The sequence below is a fragment of the Topomyia yanbarensis genome, chromosome 3, assembly GCF_030247195.1.
Source record: "Topomyia yanbarensis strain Yona2022 chromosome 3, ASM3024719v1, whole genome shotgun sequence".
In the NCBI taxonomy this organism is placed as follows: Eukaryota; Metazoa; Arthropoda; class Insecta; order Diptera; family Culicidae; genus Topomyia; species Topomyia yanbarensis.
This window is the reverse complement of record NC_080672.1, coordinates 153,576,596-153,603,159: the sequence shown is the minus strand read 5'-3', so window position 1 is coordinate 153,603,159 and position 26,564 is coordinate 153,576,596. Positions and strand designations below refer to the sequence as shown.

The window sequence follows — 26,564 nt, the reverse complement described above, 5'->3', positions numbered from 1 at the left end:
TTAATATAGATAAATATTTTAATAAAGTAGAGAGAAAACAAATTAAAGTGGGTGTCGATTTTGCCCCTGGAGAGTGTCAGTTTTACCCGCAGTGCCTAAAAGAAGTCACTTTGTTTTCCATGCTTTGCAACTAATAATTTTTAATGAAATTCATTTTTTGAAGAGCTGACAAAATTAAGCCTTGTTAAGAGTTTTCTGAAGAAGAATTCTGCATAGAAATTATAATTTTATTGGTTTTGTGGTAACCCAGAAAAAGTATTTTGCTTAAGGTGTCGGTTTTAACCACTCACCTACACTAATTCGTCGTGAATTCTAAAACTATTTTAAATCTTTTAATTGAATTAGTTTTGATAAACGGAGTAGCGACCATATATATGACCGCTAATATACTGAAGTCTCTTTTTGTGCGTCGTTAGTCAACTATCAAAAGCGAATTTTCGAAGTTTTTTTGATTTCCTAATATGTACTAGTCGGCAAGTACAAAAACTAATTTCTGCAAGTAATTTTGTCACAAGATGACCAGGGCCGTCTTAAGACCATTGGAGGCACCTGGGCACTATTAAGCTAGGGGACCTCTATAGTTGAACAGCCGTCAACAGATTAAGAGTAACTTTCGATGAATTAGAATAAGAATAAGAATCACAGAGATGAAATCAGTATATCGTATTTTACTTCAAGAGATTTCTGTCTATAATATAACATAACCAGAAAATATATATATAGCTAAGCAAACGTAAGAAAATTCAGCTCGCATATCGCAAGAATTCGAAATTATCCCATTGCAAACATAGAAACGATTCGGGGCAGAGAACGCCACGGTTTCGAGAGTATTTGATAATTACCGTCAGAGATAAATTTAATATCGCGGCAAAATACAAACAAACAATTAATCAAAATTGTCCAAGATTTTTTGGTCTAGCAAGCAATCTGCAGCTGCGGCAAACGAAGTTAGATTTGTGTCACAATCGGGATTATGAACCAGGGAAGCAAACTTATCACAAAGAGTGCCTTCAAAAACATCGACTATCTGTGGTTCTTGTTTTTTGCCTGATTTGAAATCGTGCCGTTATGCAAAATCAATTTTGGAGTTGTATAGGGTCATCCAGATAAATTGTGTTCTCAAAGACTGCAATACGTCAAACTGCCCGGAACTTCAGTAAATAGAAAGATACTGGGCAATTACGAAGCTGCCGCTAAAAATGAGATGTAGTTAAAAATGAAATGAAAATGTATTGAGAGTAAAAGAAAACAGGGAGAGAAGCGCATGTGCCGAGGATTCATTTGTCTGTTCCAATTGACCATGCACGACAATAGGGCTGGCATAACACAATTACAATCGCCGAAAACCTAGTAACAATATACCAATAACATACAATTTTTAAAAATATACCTCAATTACGATCTCAACACAAATATGTCTTTGAACGAATGAATTGAAAAAAGTCATAACATATTAAATGTGAACAGTACCAAGTTCCTGATGTGATGAAAGTGGACATTTAGCAATTTTGTCATCTTTGAATTGTTGGTTTATCATTTTCAAAATTCTAAAGTACATTCTAGACCAATAAAAAATTTCGATTTTTTTTCAAATTCAACAGCGGTGGAACCTCTTAAAGTATATGTTATTAAGTACGTTATCCCAAAATTTCATAGAGATCCAAGCAGTAGAAGCAAAGTTATAACGTTTTTCATCTTGTTCCGTTACGGGGGCGGTGTGTATACTTAAAACCGTTGCCAGCTAATACACCTCGATACACTCAGCATCCGGAGGGACTGCTCTCGAGCCCTGTTCGTCTCGGACTTACTCTCTGCCAGAGTGGATTGCCCTACAATCCTCGGACGTCTGGATCTTCAAGCCCGCCTTCGAGCTCTACGCAATAACTCCCTTCTGCGAGTTCCGTTCAGGAGAACCAACTATTGTTGCCAGAGCGCTGTTACCGGACTCCAACGAATTTTTAACAGTGTGGCGACGGCCTTTGACTTCAACAGGACGCGGAATGCGATAAAAGTGAAAATGTTGTCAATTTTAAAATGTAATTAGTTTAAGCAACCTCCATTGGGGCCAAGGGGCCTGTTGGTGAAGGTAATAAACATAAACATAAACAAACTGTGAACGCTATTATCCCGAAATCATGTTTTTTTAAAGCGTCGTTGCGGTCCTAGGATTACCGAAATACTTTTCGACCGATTAAAAAAATAATTGTTCGTAATGTATTTGCCGTGTCCTTGAACGATTCCATACGTTCGTCTAAATTTTAATATCAATGTTACTAATTTTTTAATAATTTTTTTCAGATGAAAAAGTGATCTTTTTGGATAAATCTTCCCCCTGGAAAAAAAACAACATTTTTTCGAATGAATCGTTCAAGGACTCCACAAGTACCCACACCAATGAAATTTGTTTGGTTTTATGCTTTCAGTTGAGCTGTTAGACTGAAATCGTAGTCACGGCAAGCCTCCTTAAAAACGCGTTCTGCGGCAATTATTATTACTTTGATTGGGGAAACATGGGGAGACTTGACCAGGTTTTCAGTCAAACCTATGAAAATATCTAAAAAAGTTTTCAATCCTTCAAAACTTATTAAAACGTAATGTACAGCAGTTTTATTGCGAATTCATAATTTTTTGCGGAATTTTTGGTTTACTTTTTCAAAAGTTATAAAAGTTTTTCTGATATAGTTTTTTTTATCAAATCTCCCCACTGCGGGGAGACTTGACCAAGCGAATTTTTAACAATCAGAACAAAAAATAATGGCAAAAAACATGCTATAGGGGAGCCCGGGGCTAGTTGGCGGTTGGGGTAAGTTGGCGAAATCCCCTTTTCTCCGTTTCTAATAGACATGAAGAGCTGTCTCTCGTTGTGAACCTCGAGTAATGCGAAACGCATTATCCAATGTGTTTTTGTTGCAAAACATTTTGTTTGGTAGAAGCTGTTGGCGATATTGTGTTTTTGAGCATACTTTGCAAATTTTCATAATTTTAAACATTTTGTGTTATTTAAGGTGGTTTTCAATCTATTCCTCGAATGATTACATTATTCGATAGTGCGCGAAAAGAGTTTTCAGTATGCGTATAGATATTTCACCTTTCTATACATAAAAGTAATTTTTTAAATCCTTTTTCATAGAATATGCTGCTGGGGTAAGTTGGCGGTGACGCACACGGGGCAAGTTGGCGATATTATTTACAGTGCAAAAATAGTCATCAAATATTTTCATTTCTGGAATTCACTCCAAAGTAGGAGAAACTTTTTCTTGTGTCTCTCGTCAATGCAGGGGACAATTATTTCGGACAATCGCCTTAATAACTTCGAAAATTTGCTTTTGAATATGGAGTACGCGTCGAAGTCAAAATGACGGGGAATCGAGACTGAAATATAATAAAAAGTGTCGAATAATATACAGTTTTATTGAAAAGATAATCACCACATTTCATAAGGACCACTTATGTAATCGAATTTCCATTTGATTGCTTATTTTCTGTCATTCCGCCAACTTACCCCATACGTACCGCCAACTTACCCCGGGGCTGGGGTAAGTTGGCGGCTTTTCCGCGTCACATATTTTTGTCTCTAGAAATGAAAACAACATATCAATCATTTTCATAAAATTCAAAGATGTTGCCAACAGTTTACCCTTTCATGTAACGTGTTCTATTTTGCAAGATCTATCAAAATCAAAGCGGTAAAAAATGAAAACTGAAAACACCGCCAACTAGCCCCGGTCTCCCCTAATCATTTTTTTCATATTGTCGAGATCCTTAGGTAAACATGCTAGAAAATGGTAGTTTAGTAAGCTTTTTTACATGGCATTAATTCTAAATGCAATTCGAACGAAGTTTTTTGTACTGGGTAGGATAGAGTATTTTTTAAATCAATGTAAACAAGCCTTCACAGTGTCAGAAAAGTCAGGTTATACGTTTTCATGCAATGTTCTATATCAACATACTAGTACTAGATGAACTAAGTGTTTTCTTCTACATTTGATCTTTCATCATACGCGTCAACATGGCTGTTTACTCCCCAATTTAGTCGCTAGAAGCGAAAAATGTAACATCCAGTCAAGTTAAACAGGGTATCCCATTAATAACTCTTGCAATTTTATTAAAAAAGTTTACTCACTTTGTTGCGGAGTATGTATCTACTATGTAGGCATCGAACGAACAACTTATTTTGAAATACACCGAATTCTGTTTTTACACGCACTAAAAAAGTTTTCAATCCTTGAAAACTTATTAAAACGTAACGTACAGCAGTTTTATTGCGAATTCATAATTTTTGGTTTACTTTTTCAAAAGTTATAAAAGTTTTTCTGATATCGTTTTTTTTTTTGGTAAAATCTCCCCACTGCGGGGAGACTTGACCAAGGCCTGGGGAGACTTGACTAAGCGAATTTTTAACAATCAGAACAAAAAATAATGGCACAAAACATGCTATAATCATTTTTTTCATATTGTCGAGATCCTTAGGTAGGGGAACATGGGGAGACTTGACCAAACGCAAAATTCTATTTTCGGCTATGGCATCTTCTATTCGATTCTTAATTTTTTTTCAAAAATATTTTTATACTTGTTTCGATCCCTTAAGGTAATTTTGAAAGTTTGGAGTAAAAAATCCTTTCCTTGCAGAAAATATTACGTGATTGATAAATTTGCATTAAATGATGTAATTTTTTATCAAACTTTGTATGGACATATCTACTCGACTACTAATTATTATTAAAGGACTAATATACCATCTTAATCCTTGTGAAGCAGTGAAATGATTTTACATAAACTGAAACATTGGAATAGTTATTACTAGAATTCGCATGAAATCGAACGCAATAACTAATGTTGGGGAGACTTGACCAAGATTTTATGGGGAGACTTGACCAAGTGGCGATCAGCTGAAGAAAGATGCAAAATTCCTAATATTTATTATGCTTTGGTACCAACTGTTAATGTTAATCACGCCATAAAAAAATATCCCACCCCAAACATAAGTCTTTATATTTTAAAATTTGTAAGCAAAGTTAGCAATAGTAGGACTGATTTCGTGACGTGTGAACATGCAATGCAAGCAATACAGTAATCCTTAAAAAGAAATGCATTTAAAAAAATCAAAATTTATCAAATGCAACTCTTTTATATTTTTTACTGCTACCTAAGGATCTCGACAATAGGGAAAAAAATAATTACAGTATGTTTTATGTCATTATTTTTTGTTATGATTTTTCAAAATTCTATTGGTCAAGTCTCCCCACGCCTTGGTCAAGTCTCACCACAATGGGAAGACTTGACCAGAAAAAACGATCACAGAAAAACTTTTGTAACTTTTCAAAAATTAAATTAACAATTCTGCAAAAAATCATGAAGACGCGCAATAACTTTGCGCATTATATCTGGATGATTTTTGGGGGATTGAAGGCTTTTTTAGAGATTTATGCAGTTTTAGCTGAAAACCTGGTCAAGTCTCCCCATGTTCCCCTAAACATGCTAGAAAATGGCAGTTTAGCAAGCTTTTTTACATGGTATTAATTCTAAATGCAATTCGAACGAAGTTTCTTGTACTGGGTAGGATAGAGTATTTTCTAAGTCAATGTAAACAAGCTCTCTCAGTTGTCAGAAAAGTCAGGTTATATGTTTCCATGCAATGTTCTATATCAACATACTAGTACTAGATGAACTAAGCGTTTTCTTATACATTTAATCCTTCATCATACGCGTCAACATGGCTGTTTACTCCACAATTTACTCGCTAGAAGCAAAAAATGTAAGATCAAGTCAAGTTAAACAGGGTATCCCATTAATAACTTGCAATTTTATTAAAAAAATCACTTTGTTGCGGAGTATGTATCTACTATGTAGGCATCGAACGAACAACTTATTTTGAAATACTCGCCTACCGGTTGGGTCACCCTGTGGAACCGGAAACATCTTTAGAGAGATTCATCCGCTACAATGATGGTGATGATAACGATGATGGACTGTGACATCGGAATACGAAGGCCGCCCTCGGCTAGTGGATCATCGTTGAGCGAAGGAATAAGTATCACAAAAATTTCCTCTAATGAATTAAATTATGGTTTGGGGTATAAAAGCTAATTAACCAAGTCTGGTACAATACTTTTAATTAGATTTTCGCTAATGGTGGTAATCAGGGGGTGCAAGCAGAGAATACGAGAATGCAAAAGTTATAGACGGCAAGTGGAGTGATTAGAAATCGGTAATAAATAAAATTATAATGTTACCATTTGAAAAGACTTGAATCGTATGTTAAAAAGTTTCCCACTAAAGCAAACTGTACGAATCCGACAAATCATCGTAGTAATACAATTTCACATCGAATGACAGCCTACATGATTATTTGCGGTAAGCGTCCCATTCCATGTTCTAGGGATAAACCGCGAAACGAAGTTGGGAAGAATGTAACAAGTGAATTGGACTGAAAATTAGAAGACGAAGTTAATTAAATTAATTAGCAATTTGCGTCTTTTGTGTGGAAGATCATTATTGATATGTGAGTGCAATTCGTTTACAGACAGCCATGATGAGGATACCGCTGACAACGACGGCAACGATGCCGATGACAGTGACATCGCCGCTGACGATGGAACTCGGAAAATGGAAAAATAAGAATTCTGGGTGGATCAGACGTCCGGGTGTGGGTTTGTGTACATTTGGGATGCTTTTGATTGGGTGACAGAGTTTGGCCCCGCGCAAAAGGGTGGATTTTAATTAACGAGATGAATGTTGGAATCGTAGACGTGGAACTGACTCCTCCAGTGAATCCCTTGTTTCATTGGTACGGCTAGCAGGATAACGTGACTCACCGGCCCAGGTATACTTTTAGTAATTATAGCGCATTCACTGGGGCATCCCAATTATTTCGTGGTCGTTAGCGAAACTTTTACCGGAACAGCAAAAATGATGTCAAATGAATATGGTATGGCATCGGATTGCACACAGAACGTTCACTATTTCTCTATAATCCGTATTGATAGCAGGGTAGTGTAACAACTTTTTAATTAGCAACTTTTCAAATTAAATTTCATTACACAGAAACATAAGCCTCTATCACCACTGCAAAATGTTAAAATTAATCCTAAACTTGCACATTAAATTTTCTCACTTTTCATTTTCCCACCCGAAGAACCACTGTCATAGCCCGTAGCTGATTCTCACAAAATCGTAACTCGCTCCAATTAAGAGCCAAGTGGCTTGTTATTATCCAGACTCTTAAGGGGTTACCCCGATCAGAAATACATAACAGGAATATTCCAAAACTATATCTCGCATTGTTACTTGTTATAAATTTCTGTTATTTTAACTACTAACGAGACCTATTTTATACCACAATATGTTACAAAAATTGTGTTTTGTTATAATCTTGTTATTTCATTCTGATCGGGACACCACTGCAGATTTTCTAAAAATCGCTTTTTACTGATACGTTTAAATATAGAAGACGACAATAATATATAAATGATCAAATTTACGTACTGAAAACTAGTCCATCGTTTTTCTCGAAGCCTGTTTTTTCAGCTGGTCAGAAATCCACCTCGAACAAATGATTTTTAAATGTTCTGAAATTGTCACAGTATATCAAAATTACTTTTGCCTGCGAAGTACGTAGGATTTTTAGCGTTTTTCTATTAAAAGGGTACCATTTTGTGAAAAATCAAAATATCGAAAAAAAAATCCTACGTGATCGAAAAATCTTCAGTTTTTGGCTTTACGTAAAAAATTACAAAATTACAAAAAAAATCTCGGGATTATGTTGCACAACCGCTACATTGTGTTGAAATTACTTGAAAACATCACTTTTTTGTAAATTTCAACTATTATAAATCCCTTTTTGAAGGATCTCGATTCATCTGTTCATTGAGTCATAAAAAATCTCCGACATATGCTTATTTTTTCGTGCTCTACCGTGGTGTAACCCCTTAACGCAGTGAGGATTTGGTCTTGCTGGAATTTACTGTAGCTTACTCTTTGACTTTACCTTCAAATCATCCAATCAAACAATGCACAGTGGTTTAGAAAGCGAAATTAACGGAAAACATTTGTTAACACTTTATCCTTAGGATTTTGAGATTTCATGTCTTAGAAACATTTATTGTGCGTGATAAATTGAAATTATATCAAACTTAAGCTGAGAGAGAATGATAATTTATTCTGCAATATTCTAGACCAATCAAATATGAACAACTTCATTGAAGATGCCAAATTTGGATCTCAAATCGTTCTCATTTTAGATTGATTTCCATAACATTACTAAGGGAGCTTATCAAAAACTACTGGTATTCTGAGCTCTTCAAGAGCGTAATTAGAGGCGTCTTTTACTGAATTAAGGAAGATCTTGTCTGGTTCAAAAGCTATACATGTTTATCACCGGAAAATACCCCTTTTCAAATGTAGATATCTCAAAAGGGGGCAAACGAAAACGGATAACTTAAATTGCATTTCGAAGGCTGTACTTTTGTCTACAGTATATTGAAAAAAATGGAGAGCGCTTTTTCGTCTTTAAAAATAAACTTAGAGTGAAAGTATTTTTGCATATAATCTAACAGCGTTAATTTAAATAGTATTTGTTATGCTTATTTTGTAAAGTCTTGCCAAGGCTTTCTAAGATTCACGTACATTTACAGGCTTTTTATATTGCAGATAGGGTAATGACCCTATCCACTATTTCATGGAATGCATATAACTTAAGAATCTTTTATGAGTGCAATAGAAACTACAATAGCGTGCGCCTCATTTTCACCCTACTACTTGAGCGACTACTAAGCAAACACAATGGAACCATCGAAAATGCGAATATACATGGGAATCGTTGTATTCCTGCAATCATCTGTCTTCGTCGATAAAGCTTCGATCATACTTATTAATCTACGATTAATTTTGATAGTAGAGCGTTAAGTTTAATGAAGCACGTCTTTTCTGCATGATTGATACTGTGTGTAAAATATTCCTGCCTTGATTCAAACTCCTCTACTAGCTGCCCATTTGATAACAGAAATCATGTTTAGTTCCTGGGCTGCAGCATTATACTTGATGAACTCAATTAACCGCTTTGCAAAATGGTCTACCAAATCTACTACAGTCGCTTCTAAGATTTAGACTGATTTTCTTATAACGTTTAAAAAATAGTAAAAACTAGGTTGAATTATACCAGGTACTGCAGTTTTTGTGTCAACAATATTGTTGTATGAAGGGTAAAATCTTCTGGTTAGTAAATCGCAGGTTTTGATTCCTGCTGAACCGTTCCTGCCAATAAAAACAATCGCCTCTTCGAGATTCATTGATTTGTTTGAATAGACAAAATTGTGTTCGCCAATTTCTTAATATATTATACACAAAAGTACAACCTTTCAAATGCAATCAAAACTATTCGTTTTCGGTTGCCCCCTTTAGAGATGTCAACATGTTAAAAGTTGCCTCGTGAAGTGCTCAGAACACATTGACGAACTGTGCGTTGCGTTGCGTTGCGTTGTGACGATGATTTTGGCACACGGACTTCATCATGTTCGACTGCTGATTATCTAATAAGAGTTGCTTAGGAAATGGTAAGTAGGAATTCATACCAATATTAAAACCTTAACAGCATGATAGCCATCATTTCCGGCCGCCCCCATCTCCATCGTTCACGGAGAAGGATAAAGGATAAGGTAGACAGGAAGTGTTGATGGTCCGCCTACTTAACGGAAGGACGACCATTCATCAGATTCTTCCATAGGTGTCGCGGAGCTGGTAGTTTGGAAGGGTATCAGGTCTAGGATTCGCTCCAAGCAAGCGATGCGACCTGTAAAGCATATTTTATTAGGTAGTTGTTTAGTTAGTCTTCAAGTGCACGATGACTCGAAAAAGAAAAGATTTTGTTTAGTTTTTGGTTCTTTTTAAAATCTGGGCAGCCGGCTACCGAGAGTATCCTATGTTACCTAAACAAAAGCAATTTGAACTCCACACAGCCGACCGTGGGACTATTGCCTAGGAAAGCTAATCTTATCTGCGTAATGGGCCGGATCACTATTTATTGCAACAGTAATTAGACAGAATTTGCTACTTCTTCTCTACGATATATTTATTGGCTTGAAAACTACCGAGTGATAACACTTTATACAGGCAAAGATAGCGCGAGATGTTATAAATCATGGAAAGTATTTCTTATTTTCCATATCGGATTGTTTGAGGAATACAAGTATACAAGCGATAATAACGAACACTGAAGGGAAATATAAAGCATTGTTAACCTGATGTACGGGCTTGTTAGCAATAACGGAGCTTGAAATTAGGTTCATAAAAACAGACGCGGCGAATTTTCAATACGTATTGACGAACTGTGTGGAAAAAAACTATTTTATGAGCGGAACCCTAGTTATAGAAATCACTGCGATTTTGAATGGTTTGGGACCATCCTAAAACCGCTTCCGTCAAAAGAAGTTTATCATGTACAATGAATATATCCAAGTCTTCAAATCTCTAAATCTAAAGATGAAAGCATGAGCAAATGTTTCCTGCTAATATCGCTTCCTGGACCATTGTGCAGTGGCTAGCAGATCTCGCTTTAAACAGTAAATCGTATCCCTTCTGAATGTAGGGCCCCATCGTTCAAAGTGAGGAAGGGTATGCTAACCGACCTCCTTCAGATGCTGTTAGCAGTTTTTCATTTCATTTATTAAAACTCTCCACTTTTGCTCATTATGATTTGCATTGTGTCTCGTCCAGTTTCCTTAGCTGTGCCTTTGGAGAAACGAAAAACTCGTAATTGTTATTGTTTCCCCAGGTCGTTATAATTATTCCACATAGCGAAATCTTGTAAACTGTTGGTGAGCGGAAAAATAATACGATGCATTGCCTCTGCGAAAAAAATCACTGAATTCGATACAACATGATGATGGCTGGTCAACCCACCATCGAAAAGCGAGTTCATATCGAAGAGATCGGGTAAATGTAATCAGAGAATGAATTTCTTCAAAAAGGCGCGATATTAATAAAAAACGGCTTAATCCACATAGCAATTAAATTTTTAATTTCTAATTGCTCTAGACATATCATTGTTGGATCATTCATTAGTTTCCAGAACTTATGCAAAGTAGGTACCCAACTAGAGTAGAGATGCACACAATTTCGAGTCCCGTATGAAAAAATACCTTAAGCTTGATCATGTGAGACTTTTTTCAGTAACGTGCAATAAGATGATTTCCTCTAACAAACCATATTCTAAACATGTTCAGCATCTACCGGCAACGATTTTTGTCAATTAATGTACTTTTTATGAACACTAATTCAAATTGAAAATGATACAACTTTTATGCATCGTTTTAATCTGTTCAAACAATTCCTTGTATATTAATGAAATCAAGCAACTTCAACTAAACTGATCACTTTTTTAGAAACCGTAAATATTTTTGTCCAATAATTTATTTAAAAAATTTCAAGATTTTTATTGCTAACTTAAATAATTATTTCGACTATTTTCCCGAAAAAGTTCGCTAAAAGTTGGCCGCATTCTTCCAGGCAATTTTGTTTTCTTACGAGACGACACAATATCGGGCCATAAAATCGCCTGCAGATATATTATATAGGGGAAGATGGGGTAAAACGCACCCCCGAGGCAAAATGCACCCCTTGTTTATATCGAAAACTACTGAAAATTTCTAGAAAAGGGTAACACCAATCGGAAGTCCTTCTTGGTTAACTTACACTATCAAAGTTTGATAACCACACATCAATAGCAACTCGAGAAATAAACAAAAAACAATAACGTGCTTTTCTCATGTAATTATTGTGGCTCGTGCAGCAAGGATTTTCAGCTCTTATAAATGCTGTTTTACTATTATATCAGTGCATTCCAGTTCTATTAATACCGTTGCTCATTATTCTATCGCACTATATATGAAAAATCTACTAAATAGTTAACTTTTTGCTAAATTTATACCTCTGCTCCATCGGAGGCAAAATGCCCTCTTCTTTGATGTTGCTGATTTTTTAATCGAAAACAAAAAAATCGTTCTGAAAACATGCTAATTGCATAACCTAAGGCTATTTAATGGCACACTTTTGTGATATCCCGTCAGAAAACAAAACTATTTGCTTGTTCACCGAGCATTCTGCCCCACTGTTGCGGTGCATCCTGCCCCGTTGTTGGAGTGCATTATGCCTCGTTGTTGTGGTGCATTTTGCCCCCGCACAGATGCGTTTTGCCCCGCTTATTTTTAAAAAGGTAATTTTCAATGATTTTGAAAAATTGAATATTTTTCATGTTTTTGAATACTTTGCAAAGCGTTATGATTGTGATTACAGAGGAAAATGTTGGCTAAACGATATCATTAATTAAATTCTCCCAATTGATGTTCTATAGCTGAGTTATGATCATATTTCCTTAGGGGGTGCGTTTTACCCCATCTTCCCCTACGCAACATTTGGAGTGTTATTTATTATTTCGATACACATATTTTGCTGATCAAAGTTACCCCGAAATCAACGAATGAAATCATTTTATTTTTATAGTAAATTGAAATAAATTACCAAACAATTTGCACGTTTTCAATCTATGGGTACCAGTACTTGTTTTTAAAATTCAAACAGTTACAGTTACCTGATTTGAAGAAAGTTATTCGAAAAAATGTAGAAAAAATGATCAATGTTCCTCCGTTTTACGATAACAAATGTAGGGGACCATTCATAATTCATACGTAACGCTTTTAGGGGGAGAAGGGGTTCGACAAGTTGTGACATGTTGTGACATAGGGGGAGGGGGAGTAAGCTAGATCGTTACGCAACATGTTTTCACCGAAGAAAAAAAAATTTCGAAGGTTTTGTTACGTAATAGGGGTGGGGGGATGAAGAAATTTGTGACAATTTGTTACATGGGGGGAGGGGGAGTCAATTTTTGGCAATTTTTTCGTTACGTAATGTATGAATGGTCCCAAGAAAAGCTATCAAAAACAGAAAAGAGTAGTTGGTATGATTAATATAAATCGAATTAATAAAATACATAAATTAAATTAATTCAGACAATTAAATGTACAATTAGACAATAAAAAAATTGTAAAAATAATTCAATAAATTAAATTATTTCAAACTAACCAGTTGGATGAAATGAATAAAAGGAATGACTGAACAGAATTTATGAAATGAATAAAATTAAGAAACTGAACAAAACGTATGAACTGGTAAAAATGAATTCATTTTATTCATTTTTATCAGCTCATATAACTAATTCAGTTTTCCCATTTAATTGAATTAATAAAATGAAAAATAAAAAAAAGAAATGAATAAAGTGAATAAAACAAATAAATCAAGTGAAATGAATAATATGAATAAAATTATAAATAAAATCAATAAAATGAATGAAATAAACAAAATGAATGAAATTGATAAATATAATAAAAAGAAAAAATTAAGCAGAATAAAACGAGTTAACTGATTAATAATTAAAACTAAACGATATTAAAAAAAATACTCAGATTATTAAAGTAAAGTAACTGAAAAAATGCATGAACTGGAAAAATTAAAATGCATCAATGCATGATAGGAATGAAAGAATGAATAAACTGATTAGAATGTATCCAAAGAATGAAACGAATCAAACTGGTAAAATGAATAAAAAGAATGTCGAATGCAATAATGAAATGATTAAAACAAACAAAATCAATAAAATTCATAAAATAAAGTAAATAAACTAGGTAAATAAAGCAAATTGTACGAATTTGAGAATTATTTTTTTCAGAAAGTTCTGAAATGTTTATAAAAATCCCATTATGTCAAAAATAACTATTAATACTTCCCACTTCCTTGCGTTTCATTTTTTTGTTTTCACCTTTTCGCTTTCGTTCTTATTTTCTCAACGGCGTCGTTTAAGATTAATTGGTGTTTCTACTTTATCTATGAACTGTTATTAGTTATCAGGAAACTGGAACATTCAATTTGTTTTGGAATTCAATGAAGCATACCATTGAAAATTCAATTAAAGCGTTCAGCTTAAAGCAAATATAGAAAACTGAAACCTTCGTTAGAAGAAACATCCAGAGTTCAGGGGGTCTTTGACAGACTTCTCTCCAGTATCTAATTTGAGAATGTGAAAGTACAAAACCACTTTGATCCCTTATTTTCCATAAAAGTTCATACCAATACAATGGATATGCATTTTTAATAATAACTTCACAAAACAGGTAAACTTAGTTTTCAAACGACATATTTGAACATATTTCACAGATCAAATATTTTTCTGAGATACCCAAGCATTTCTCTAATTATTGTGTATATAAACGCTCAGCATAGAATTGAACTAAATTGGAGTTGATGTAGTTTTCTATTTTTAGTCACATGCCTCTCCGTAGCGCAACGTTTCGAAAGAATATCCCTTCGTGTTCAGGGAACGCGGGGGTTGAACATAAATTAGTTATAATACATTTTGCGAATTTTCTCAGGACTACAAATATTTTGATTGTCAAGTAGGATATTATATCAGATTTGTTTCTGCGAGTGTAAACTAAACTATACTAAAATACGAAAGCTATTTATAGGGAAATAGCAGACAAAACATAGTTTAGTCTTCCCAAACCTTGGATGTTAACAAATATTTCGGACTAGTGGAATATCTTATGACACAACTTAGAAATGGATGAAGAAATAGCAAGATAGATGTGATTCATGCCAGTCACGAACACGAAAAGAGAAAGAAGGGGGAGGGGACAAGGAGTGCGTGTGAGGAACGATAAATGATGGTTAGTGCCTTGAATTTTTATGTATTGTACGATATTTTTATTCCTTTCATCTCTATCATAAATATTGCAGCTGGCATTTTTGCGCTATGACCAGTATAAACTATATCTTGCAAAAGAAGTCAAATTTTCATTATTCAGACATTCACCGATACGTACACGCCGCACCAACTGCTTCCTAAATGCCGCTGTAAGGTTGCCAGTAAGTTTTTGGTGTAACTAGTACTTGTATTTGATATTTGCGCTAGAAGTGAAGTAATGCAGTGGTAGTAAGAAACCTCCCATTTTGGTTTAAACGTAAGGACAATTGTTAAAAAAGAATTTGATTGATTAGTTTAATTCATTTAATCAATTTTATCAATTCTGTAATCTAAAAAGAATGTTGGTGGATTTGGCACCACTTGCACCTGGTATAATCAACCTGCACAAAACGTTGCATAACGCAGGGCTAAGTTTTGGAACAACATATGTTCTCATTCAGCCCTTCGTCATGCAAATACGTGATATTATGACAGATCGGCTGAACGCGGTGTTTGATGAAGCGCGGCCGTTCCTTTCATTGGGGAAAGGCTGCGTGGAACCAGAGAAGAGAAGGGTCACTCGAAATCAAAACTTCTCACAATTCTTTTTAAAATCACTAGCGGCGCGTGGTGTCGAAGCCCTGCAAAATACACTGTTAATCAACACTTTAGTTCAAAATTATACGACGTTACTGGTATAAAATATCTAGCAACTTCATCCCCGATAATCCGACAAGTGGTCAGAATATGTTTTTCCAACTAAAAATTGTCATGCAATAATTAACCCATCTTTCAAACATTGACTGCGTTTTGGGTTGCAAACGGATATTTTACTTTATATATTAACCTATCTTTTTCCATCGAAAAACGAAAGTTTTAATGTTGAAGTATGTAAGCATACATTTAAGTTTAAATATCGAAACTTTTGACTGCACGGTTGATTCTTAGCGCGCTGACCAAGAACGATTTTCAATGGATATCTTCCCGATGGTTATTGTGTGTCTTTTCTTTTGAGAACCATCACGCAAGGACATTAAATTTAAACACAAACAACATTTTGTTAGCCAGCCATTTTCCTTTTCCAGGATTCGATATGTTTTTGGTCCTTATAAAAGTGGAGGAAATTAGTTTATAATTATTTTCAATCTTTAATATTAAAGGCTGCTTTGTATAAATTCTCATGAGTACCTTTTCAAGGATTTATCGTCGCATTTCAATTTTTACGAAATGTCACCAAGGTCTGTAAACCATGATGGGCTCGAAAACTTCACAATCGTTCTGACTACTCACCAGTGTTGCCACAATTAAATCTGTACTGGGAGTTGAATATTCTTCGTATTCTGTACCAACACAATGACAAATAGAATCATTTTATATAATTATTTTTCATTCGAGATAGTGATACACTGAGTTGGTGCTGATTCTGATATTTGGCTGAGAAAAACCAAAAATTTCGACTCGGAATCAGTTGTTTCATTTGCGATAAAATTTCGCCAGAAACCAGTCGGAATTCCGGAATGTTTGCCTGGGTAATGTCAAAATCAGCTCCAGTTCGAATTCTCATTGTCATTTTGTTTCCGACATAAGCTGAAATATTTCCAAAAATCTGTGGAAATCGGTGAAATTTTCATGAAAATGTTAAAAATCTGTCTTCTGAAAAAAAAGAAGCTGTGACCAAAAATTAGGCACTCTATAAGACGTTTGTTTGACAACGCAGTGGTGGGTTTTGTCAACAAGTTTGTTTTGCTTTACTCCTACGAACAGAAAAACCCGCCCGACAAACATTTTTCATCAGTGCCGATTCATTTGATGTTGGATCGAATCAACGGTTTTGTCGGACATTGTGCCCAGCAGTGCGGACTAACGTCAGAAGAAACAATCAATAAATAATCAGCTGATCCAACACGTCTCATGAATTGTCTAATTGTTAAATAAATCTGTGACATTAAAGAAAAATTTGTGAATGTGGCAACCCTGGCTGTGGCTTGTACTGACATTTGGATGCGAGATGTGACAAACCTGGATTAAGCAAATCCAGCCCCGTGAAAACTGTTTGTTGCCTGCAGCTGCCACCAAATGTCAGTAGCGCTAGCTGCGTTTGAAATGTTCAAGGTCTGTTCACATGATCTGTGCAACACTTTAAAAGCTGGATTCAAAACAAGTTATTATTAACAATATATGAGAAATCACGTTTTCTTTTGCATCGCTTCTTCTCCACAAAATCCAAACGCTTGTATCACCTGAGTATCAATTAAGAACATCAAAATGAAGTTTGTTTGCATTCGATAAGTTTCAGGTCGAGTTAACAACATTGGCTCGTAGCGATGTGAACGTTGTTTAAAACGCGTTCGCTGTCATTTTTGGCAACTAGTCGAGCCAGGAAGCCCAGAGATGTAGATGACGCAGATATTTGCAGATTTTTTAGTTTGGTTGTAGATATTTGCAGATTTTTAGTTTGGTTGGATTTTTGAATGAAAAGGCTTTTGATTACACTAGCTTTCCTGACATTTTTGTTCTTCCCAGACATTTAAAATTATTATTGCAGACATTTGAAAAAAGTACCTGGCATCTCTGAGGAAGCCAGCTTATGTAGATTTCACTCATTTTTCAAAGAAACGTCAAAACATTCACCCTCTTGAGCAAATCAAATGAAGTCTATGGGTGCTTACAGAGTGGCGACGAGAAGCTAAGCTGGGGCTAGAGCTGGCATTAGAATGCGAGAAAACTGCTTGCTGCCAGCCAAAGGGATGATGTCAGAGTGAAAGCCGAGCGGATCTACACCGGCTACTGCTGTTACTCTGACAGGTTCCATTTGATATGATGCAAGCAGGTTTCTCGTATCTCGCATCGTACTGTCAGTACCAACCCCTACACAGTTTCTCGCCGCCACTCTGTAAGCTGTCTAACTCAACATTTACAACCTGTTTTACTGGTATGCATCGCAGTGTTGAATTATTTTACAAGTCATGTTAAAAAAAATCTGTACCAAACTGTACTTTGTTACAAAAATATGTTATCCGTATCGTACAGAACCTGTACCAAAAATACTCGAAAAATCTGTACATTTCTAGATAAATCTGTACCTGTGGCATCACTGCTACACACTTCCAGATCTGCGTACCGAGAAACAATTATTAATCAGTTACTCAGCAGAATTTAAAGAACTTTTCTAAAATAAATTTAAAAATAGTTAGACTGTTAGAGAAATGTTCAAATGCTGTTAAAACCGACGATGGCGAGATTGTATACGTTAATTGGATCCTTAAGCCATATGCTGTTTTCGATTATTTCCGATGCAGCTGACATTTTATCAAACTTTTTTTATTTTTTGTTCGCAAAATTACAAATATGTTTCTTAAAAAATTGAATTATCACGACAAAATCTTCCATTGGATTACCTAATATGTGCTAAGTGCTCTTGTGACCTTAAGTACTCACATTAGTTTTCACTGCATTGGATTGGAATTCTGGAAAAAAAGTTTACTTCTTCAGTTTAATTATTACAAGTACTATTTATGACAAATGGAAAAATCCATCACCCATGATCACGTTCCACTACTTAGAAAGAGGGCTTTGCAATCATGTGCTGCTTAGTATAGGTTCCTTACGAGTTACTCTTCAATGTGCAAAATTAATAAAAGCATTTCCGTCGGACCAGGTAATTAGAGAACATTCCGTTGAAACTGAATGATTCTCCGGACGCCCCGCGAAAATAACAAATAATGTCGTTTTAGAAAACTTGCGTTCAATGATTACATACAGCAATAAGCATATCAATCAGAAAAGTAAAATCTTTGATACGAAATGCAACAATACATTTTCTATAATTTACTGTACGCTTTAGCGAAGCTCGACCTTACCGCCTGCAACGATTTATACGAGCCAGTCTCAAAAGTTATACTAGTTGAAACGTCATACGGGTGCACTCTCAAATCAAAGCAAGGAGAACCAGCAACAAATTCGATTCGCTTTTGTGAGAACTTTCGTGATTTTTTTTGTTCGAAGTGGTACTTCTCTTCTCTGGTGGAACCAAAGCTTTTAATTTAATAATTCAAACCGGTAGGTACCCAGACTGTTTAAAAACACCTCGAGTAATTCCAATTTTTAAATCTGGTGATCCTAACCAACCTTGCAACTATAGACCAATTTCAACATTGTGAGTTTTCTATAAAATTCTTGCTCATCAGTCGACTACTCGAGTTTTTGAACAAACACAACATAATTTACAATTACCACTATGGGGTCAGACAGAACTGCAGCACTTTAATTGCAATGACCGAACTAATTGACTCCATCATAAGTCAAATTGATAACAAAAGAATTGTTGGTGCCCTTTTTCTGGACATAAAAAAGCATTCGATACTCGGGATCACTCAATCTTGCTCAAGCACAGCAGTTAGAATGCATGGTATCAGGGGATTAGCCAATAATATTATTCAAAGCTATCTGTCTTATAGGAACCAATTCGTATATATTGGAGACTCTTGTAGCTCTTATAAACCAATAGAAATATTGGGCCACTGTTATTTTTATTATGCAGTAATGTTTCAATTATATCACTATACGTTTATATCAATACTCGTTCATATCACCCTCGATTATATCACGGTTTGGTCTCGATTATATCACGCTTTTTGAAAAACAGAAAAGGCACACTACATTGTGATCCAGTTAAGTCACATGTTGAGTCCTGGCACTTTTAATATTTTTTTACAATTAATTTGCTTATTTACATGTAGGGTAATGAGCCTATTAGTGGGGTTCGGACTTTTTCGTTAAGGGTTTATATATGATGAGGTCGGTCAAAAAGTCGAACTTTTTATTCTTTTATCTTAAAGTATAAATTCTTAAGAAAGCATCTTAAATTTTTATAGAGGTTTTATAGAACCAAAAACGTTGTTGTAATCACTGGGATTGTCGAAATATCTTTCGACCGATTCCAAATTTTGGTTGTAAATTTTTCGTAACTCATTTGCTGTGTACTAAAGCGGGTGCCTGGTGTACCAGATAATAAAATCGACTTCTTTTTTATTCGCTTTATTGTTAGCTACCCGCAGGACAATCTAACAAAATAATAAGAAAAACAAAATACGAAAGATAGGTATGCCGAGATATGCATTTTCTCTTGAATTGATGTGAATACTTTTCGAAGGACAACATCAAGAATTGGAGATGTGACTATTTTTATGAATGTTGATACAACGAGAATCGTAGTCTCTTCGAATGCATTGATTTTAATAGTCAAGATATTTGCCAAAAATTTTAACGTGCCAGATTCCTTCAAGTTTAGTTTTGGGTAGTTCAACAATTTTAAGAAAAAGGTACGGGATACGTAAAGTGAAGTTGTATGGGGAAAAATTATCCGCTGATATCATACCATTTGACCCAATGTGTTAAACAAAGATGGCAGACGCTGCTCTAACCAACGGCTTCAAAAAGGAAGTGTAATAATAGAAACATTCTAAAAACAGGCTCATTACCCTACTATGATTAATTCTTTTTGACTAACTTTAACTTTTATGACATTTTGTTTATAGAAATACATAGGTTAAATGTAATTTTTTGTTTTGTTTTGAATATATCACGCTTCAAATATATCACGCTAAAATACAGAACGACCGTGATATAGAACCATTTAGTAATCTTCATATTCCCCCCGCCAGAGCCGCAGAGAGAAAATACGGGCCCGGGGGGTCCAACGTACGGACTATGTATTGCCTGAGTATAAAAAAGTTAATGTTTGAAATCCATTGGAGTTCACAAATACTATGTATAGTACACTGAAATTTTATATTTATGTACCAGTTTTTAGCTCTAGTTGTTTTGTTTGTAGTGCCAATGAAGGAAAAAAAGTAGAGTTTTTATACTTTGGGAGTTTTTTAATTCTGCTTCCACAGTTTTGGTGACTTTGAACAGCTCCATTTTTGTCAATAGTATTTATAAAAGTAAGGAAATGGAAAGATTCAAAATGTAGTAATTACAAAAAATTAAAATAGCTAAACGGCGAAGGATAAAAAACCAATAGGAAAACTAAATATAAAAAGAATGTTCAAAAGAGCTAAAAACAACAAAATCAACCAAATAAACAAATTAATGTCAATGTCAATCAAAAAATGTTAAATCGAGAAAAACCAAAATAAAACCTATAAAAATAGATAAAAGAAAACAGGAATCTATAAAAACATATTGCGAAGATTAAAGAAGTCGAACATTATTGCACAAGTTGTGAAAATAATGAAAAATCGATAAGAAGATAGGAGAAATTCCAAGAATCAATGAAAATAAAAAAAACTACTAAAAGAATACAAACAATAATATAAAAAATGCATGAAAATGAAAAACTCGATAAATCAAGAATAATAAAATTTATTTAACATTAAAAACAAGTAATATTTAAAGCAATAGAAAAAGTAAATAAAACGTTAAGAAAGCATAAAATTAGAGTATATATAAGACAAGAATAAAATAACCATAGAGAAATTCAGAAAAATGGACGAACCGTAAAATTAAAAAAAAAACTGGAAAATTGGAATGATAAAAAGACGAAAAAGTAAAGAAAATTGGAAGTATTGAACAAAAACGGAGCAAATAGACAAAATGGAAAACAAAAAATAGTTGAAAAAAGCCGACATGGTATACTATAGAATAAAAAAAATTGAAAAATTAACACGAAGAAAATGAATAAAATGGATTAAATTATTCAAAGAACAGAAAAAACACTAGAAATAAAATTGGAAATGAATTCAAACAACGAACGCATAGTGTCAAAAAAGATATATCAAATGTTTTTTAGGAAAATAAAAAAAAATCAATATAAACGTATAGGAAAATGGTCAACAGAAAAAGTACTTTCAAAATAGGTTAAATGGAAACAATGAGAAAATAACAATATCGAATTAAATCTTAAGAAAAAGGTATAAACAATAAATAAAATTATATTAAATGAACAATGGGAAAAAATGAAACTACGAAAAACGAAAAGCTAAAAACTATAAATAAGGAAGAAAATAGGAGAAAGGTAAAAAATTAAACAATAAGACAAATTGAAATTGAATTTGAATAAGTGAAATTGCTTTTGGAAATGAAAAAAATATAAAAAAGGCTATTATAAGAATAAATGTAGTAAATAGACAAATTCTAAAAAATAGATGGAATGACAAAGGAAACAAATAAAGAGCAGGGTATTAAAATATGAAACAATAATAAAATAAAGAAAGCAGAATATTCTCGAAAAATTGCGAATAAAATGAAATAACAGAGAGAGAACTATAAATTAAAGTAAGTGATAATGATGGTAATAGAAAAAAAAAGCAAAAGTAAGGAATGTAAAAAGATGGATAAAATAAAAGTACGGAAATATATAAAAAAGGCAGAATCTTAAAATTGTAGAAATACAAATATAATCCACACCTTGAAAAAATAGATCAATGAAATTTTAACAAAATTGAAAAAATCCATGTATGAATAAAAAAAGGGGAAAAAATGAGAAACTTGGATTAAATTTCAAATAAGGGTTGTGGTTGAATTTTACGCTATGCTGGTTTCGAAAACATTCATAATCCTATAAAAACATGAATTATTCTCTTATTTGTGTTGGTGTGTTAGCACACCTGTTATAATGAAAATGTTGATAAAGGCCGCATTTGAAAGAATTGTAAAACGTATTTTTTGACCATCCCTGGCCTCTTTGCGAGGGGGAATTGGTAGTCGAAAATCGCAGATAAAAGCTACGTCATTTGAGTACGATCCCTTGACAAAAACGTATCGGTATCATCACGTATCTAAAAATGATTTTTTATGGATTTTGTAACAATGAACGGCATACCAAATATATTAAATTTTAATTTTTGAATTAATTCCGAAATATTTTTGGTTTATCAAGAGTTTTTGATGACTCGTTTGACCAATTGAGCTCTCAAATAGAGGTAGGGTTACCGCCTCTAGTGGTACTTTGACCAGCAGAATTTCACTGAGCAGGGGATAGACTTCAAGAGACACATGGTTATGCGTTGAAATCAATTAGAATTTCGAATTAAATTGATCACTCGACAGAATTTTGGAGCACTTCCATTGCTTTTTATTGAATAAATCGCTTAAAAACAAATAAATATGCATTGTTTTATTTCTTAAGTAGCTCGTAGCACTAAGAGGAAAAATATCTTATTTTCTTCACATTCAGCGTAGAGTGTAATGTTTTGGTAAAGCACTCTGCCTTTCTGTGTCGTTCACATTTAGTTGTATGTTTTTGCATTTGTTAACAGTTTTGTTGAATTAGTTGTGTGTAGTACTTCGCTTCCTCGGATATTCCCAAAGAATCTAAAAGCACCAGCCACTCTCGCTGTGAAGGATAACCCGAGCGAGCTTTGCTCTGCTCCTCAGTAAACAAACATGGGGTGTGAAATCACACTCCAGTTTCTTTCGAGAATCTTTGTGAGGAACATTGATCCATTTAAGCCAAGGTTCAATGGGGTAAAGTAAACCCAAATGGCACTTTAAAAATAATATTTGTCAACGCCAAGAGGGGCCCTCCTTAACAATTAGGGTCTGCAACACGAGGATGATGTTTACGAGGACTGGGTGCTGGACGATTCCTGGTAGAGAAAAGGGCAACTCAAAATTGCGAAATAATCTAGTGGATTCTTCCGGGCGAATTCGAATTTACCTGAACGCCTCTTGAATTCGCCTCCAAAAACCGGTGTGGCAACCCTAAGCAGGATTTCAATAATAACTTTCGATACTAATCCAGCGCTTTCGTAGATTGGAAATTCAATAGATTAGAAAAATCGATTTAATATTGGCAAAATATGAAGACAACCTCATGACTTCTAATCAAACCATTTAATTGTTTAACCCTTACAAGTCTGATCATATTTTTGGTTCGATTATGGGCATTTTAACCTTAACGTCATTCGCTTCTTCATTCTGGTTAGGAATTTTTCTATCCTGTGTGCGGGGTTGGGATTCGAACCCAGGTGAGCTACACACCAAAAAAATCTGAATTTTATCGTTAACGTAATTGCAAACATGACACAATTCAACAAACCGTAATTTACGAAATGACGGAACATGACCGTGTTCCGTGTAATTTTACATGAAACATATACTTTTCATGCACAATGACATTGTAACCCGTCAGGGTAACAATTTAGCACTGGGTAGAAATATACCTTTCGTGCGTACTCTCTCCGTAGAGTGTATTGTTTACGAAAATTTATGCTCACCGCTGTTTTGTACCTTTCACACTAAAGTTGTAAATTTTTGTTCATTTTCTCGTTTGTGAACGGTTTTGTTTGTGCAGATAGGTGTAGTAAATTTTGTTGAACATTTGTATATAAGAAACATAGGGTTTAGATAGGTCACCGCTCTCCTCTCGCTGTAAAAGTGATTGCTAACTATGCTGTACCATGGCAATGACACCTATGCGGCGGTGTGTTTTTTGGTGGTTGTTTGGTGGAGTGAAAAAGGCGGCCATCGAGATAAGACAGAAAGTGACGGACCACGGCAACGAAAAGACGTCCAGAAAATTATTGTTTTTATTTCGGGACAGTTTCCCGCCACCGTAACGAACGTTCAGTGCGCGTGTGCGACGGTCGATTTCCGTCGAAAGTGCCGGTCCGTGGTCCGGGTGCTCATTTGTTTAGTGGTGCTGGATCGCCGTCGGGGGAAGCTAATTCCCAAGGAGCTTTCGCTTCCCCGGCTAACCGTTAAGGATCCGACGCACCCGCCCCTCTCGCTGCAGAGGATAAGTCGAACGAGCCTTGCTCTCCTCTGCAGCTAACAGCCAAGGAGAGGGAAGCAGGTAGGACAACGGCTCCACCTGGGAAGAACACTGCGGTGTCTTCTGGGATTCCTTGCGGGGAGCAAGTGAATCCGGTGATTAGTCACCAACGTCGCTAGGGAGGTTCCAACAAAGGAGCCAAGCTCACCTCCCTAGCTAATTGTCAAGGACCGCTGCCGGAGCAGCCAACGTTCAAAGGAGAACGTTGTTGTCCCGGCCGGTCGGAGGAAACCGCCCGCCTTTCCGCCAGCAGTAGCAGATCACCAGCAGCAGTTGAGAGAGTAGCGGAGAATAAAAGTCGGTAAATTTAATAATTTATTTTGCTTGTTTACTTTTTTTCTTGTGAAACGAAAATCCGAAATTCTGTAGAAGCACCTAGGCCGCCCTGAAACGAAGGGTACGCCGGGCAAATAAGAACCCGAGTAGCGGGCAAACCCCTACTTACATTTGGCGCACAGCGCAAAACACACTGAAAAAAATATTTTCCTATTTTGGAAAATATTTTTTTCTTCCGGAGTGTGGGGTGCTTCTGCTAAATCAAGGATTTTCGTAGAACAGTGGTGAGGTTCCTTCCGCAATATTTTTCCGCGGTCGTATATTTATAATTTATTTACATTTTTGGTATTATTTTTTGATTTTTGCATTTTCTTTTTTTTGTCCGAATTTGTGGATTGCGTTGTTTGTGTTTGGTCTGCCGGACGAGTAGTTTGAAGGTTGTTGTCATTTATTCGGTTGCGGTGGCCAATCGCCTTGAATTCTCAACCCGGTTTGAGACATTTTTGGAGCAGCTTGATTTCCTGAAATTTTAAGGGAATCGTTAGTGGGCGAAAAATCAGAAATTTTACCGTACCAGTACTTACATGCTTTGTGTCTTGGTGATTTCTTCCAATATAGCGCAAGTTATGATGGCGTTGGAGAAATTCAACCAAGCGTGTGTGTTCATGCGCGTCGATCATTTGCATTTCGATGAACTGGATTTTGAGTTGCTATCTCGAAGCATTTTTATCTCTCCTGATTCGGATCTTTCGGGTGTCCAGCGGCAGCGGCGTCTTCGGGGAATTTTGTCGCATGAGTGGTCGTCTCGGAAGGAATTAGTACGCAATTTCCGGGGTGACGTGGGTGAAGAAAAGGAGATCTGCCTTGGTAAATTACTAACAATCAAGGAAGATCTCCAGTACCGGTGCCCAAACAAGGAGATTTACCGAACACGGTTGCTTCATTTGGGGTCTAGTCTCCAGGTTATCCGAAATTATGCGGCAGGGGAGGTCAACCAGGAAATTTCGGGGTTGCTGGAGGAAGTTCTAGCAGTTTATGCCAGTCATTTCAGCGACGAACAGGCAGCACTTCCTCCCGACAACCAAGAAGGGGAGGATGGAGAAATTTTGGGAGATTTGCTGAGTACAGACGTACCTGCAATTCCACAGGGATCCAATCCTTCCGATAACGAAGGATCTCTTTCCAAACAGCTCGTAGGAAACGACCTGTTGCGTGTCTTGTGCGAGATGAGGGACGAGATTCGACAATTGCGACAGCAATCCGACGATAATAAAGCCCTAGCGTCTCAGGGGTCTGATGCTTTTTCAAAAGCTACCGAAACGCTAATAGGCAGGATTGCTTCACTGACAACAATTTCGTCAGTTTTGAGAAAGACGGTTCAAGAAGTTGTCTCACTTCGTGAATCCGTGAATGAACTTCGGGCACTAGTACATCAGAAGGAAAGTGCTTCCGAGAAGGATCTGCAGACCGATCTGGAAGATTTGCGTTTGATGGACGTACCCGATTCATTTGATGCACCAGAGATTCCTCGCCCAACACTGGCGCCCAGTCCCGATCAATTTGTGTTGAAGCGAGGATTCTCGGGTCAACAAAATCTATGTCCATCACTTCCTATCGAGAAACCGAAACAGAATACTGGATTCACAGCCCCGTACCAAACTCAGAACCAGCCTTACGTTCCTGAATTGACCGAACAGCTGGCGGGACCATCATATCCGAACTTTTCGATATCCACCCATGCGGGAAACGGATCGATGGTGGCCCCCAGGAATTACTCGC

At 35.7% G+C, this 26,564-nt stretch overlaps 1 protein-coding gene across 3 annotated transcripts in view; it reads left to right on the top strand.

Moving 5' to 3' along the window:
- The window catches only part of LOC131689180 (LIM/homeobox protein Lhx8-like), a 426,496-nt gene that overhangs the window by 272,632 nt on the left and 127,300 nt on the right, over nt 1-26,564 (top strand). The gene's annotated exons all lie outside the window — the stretch shown is intronic.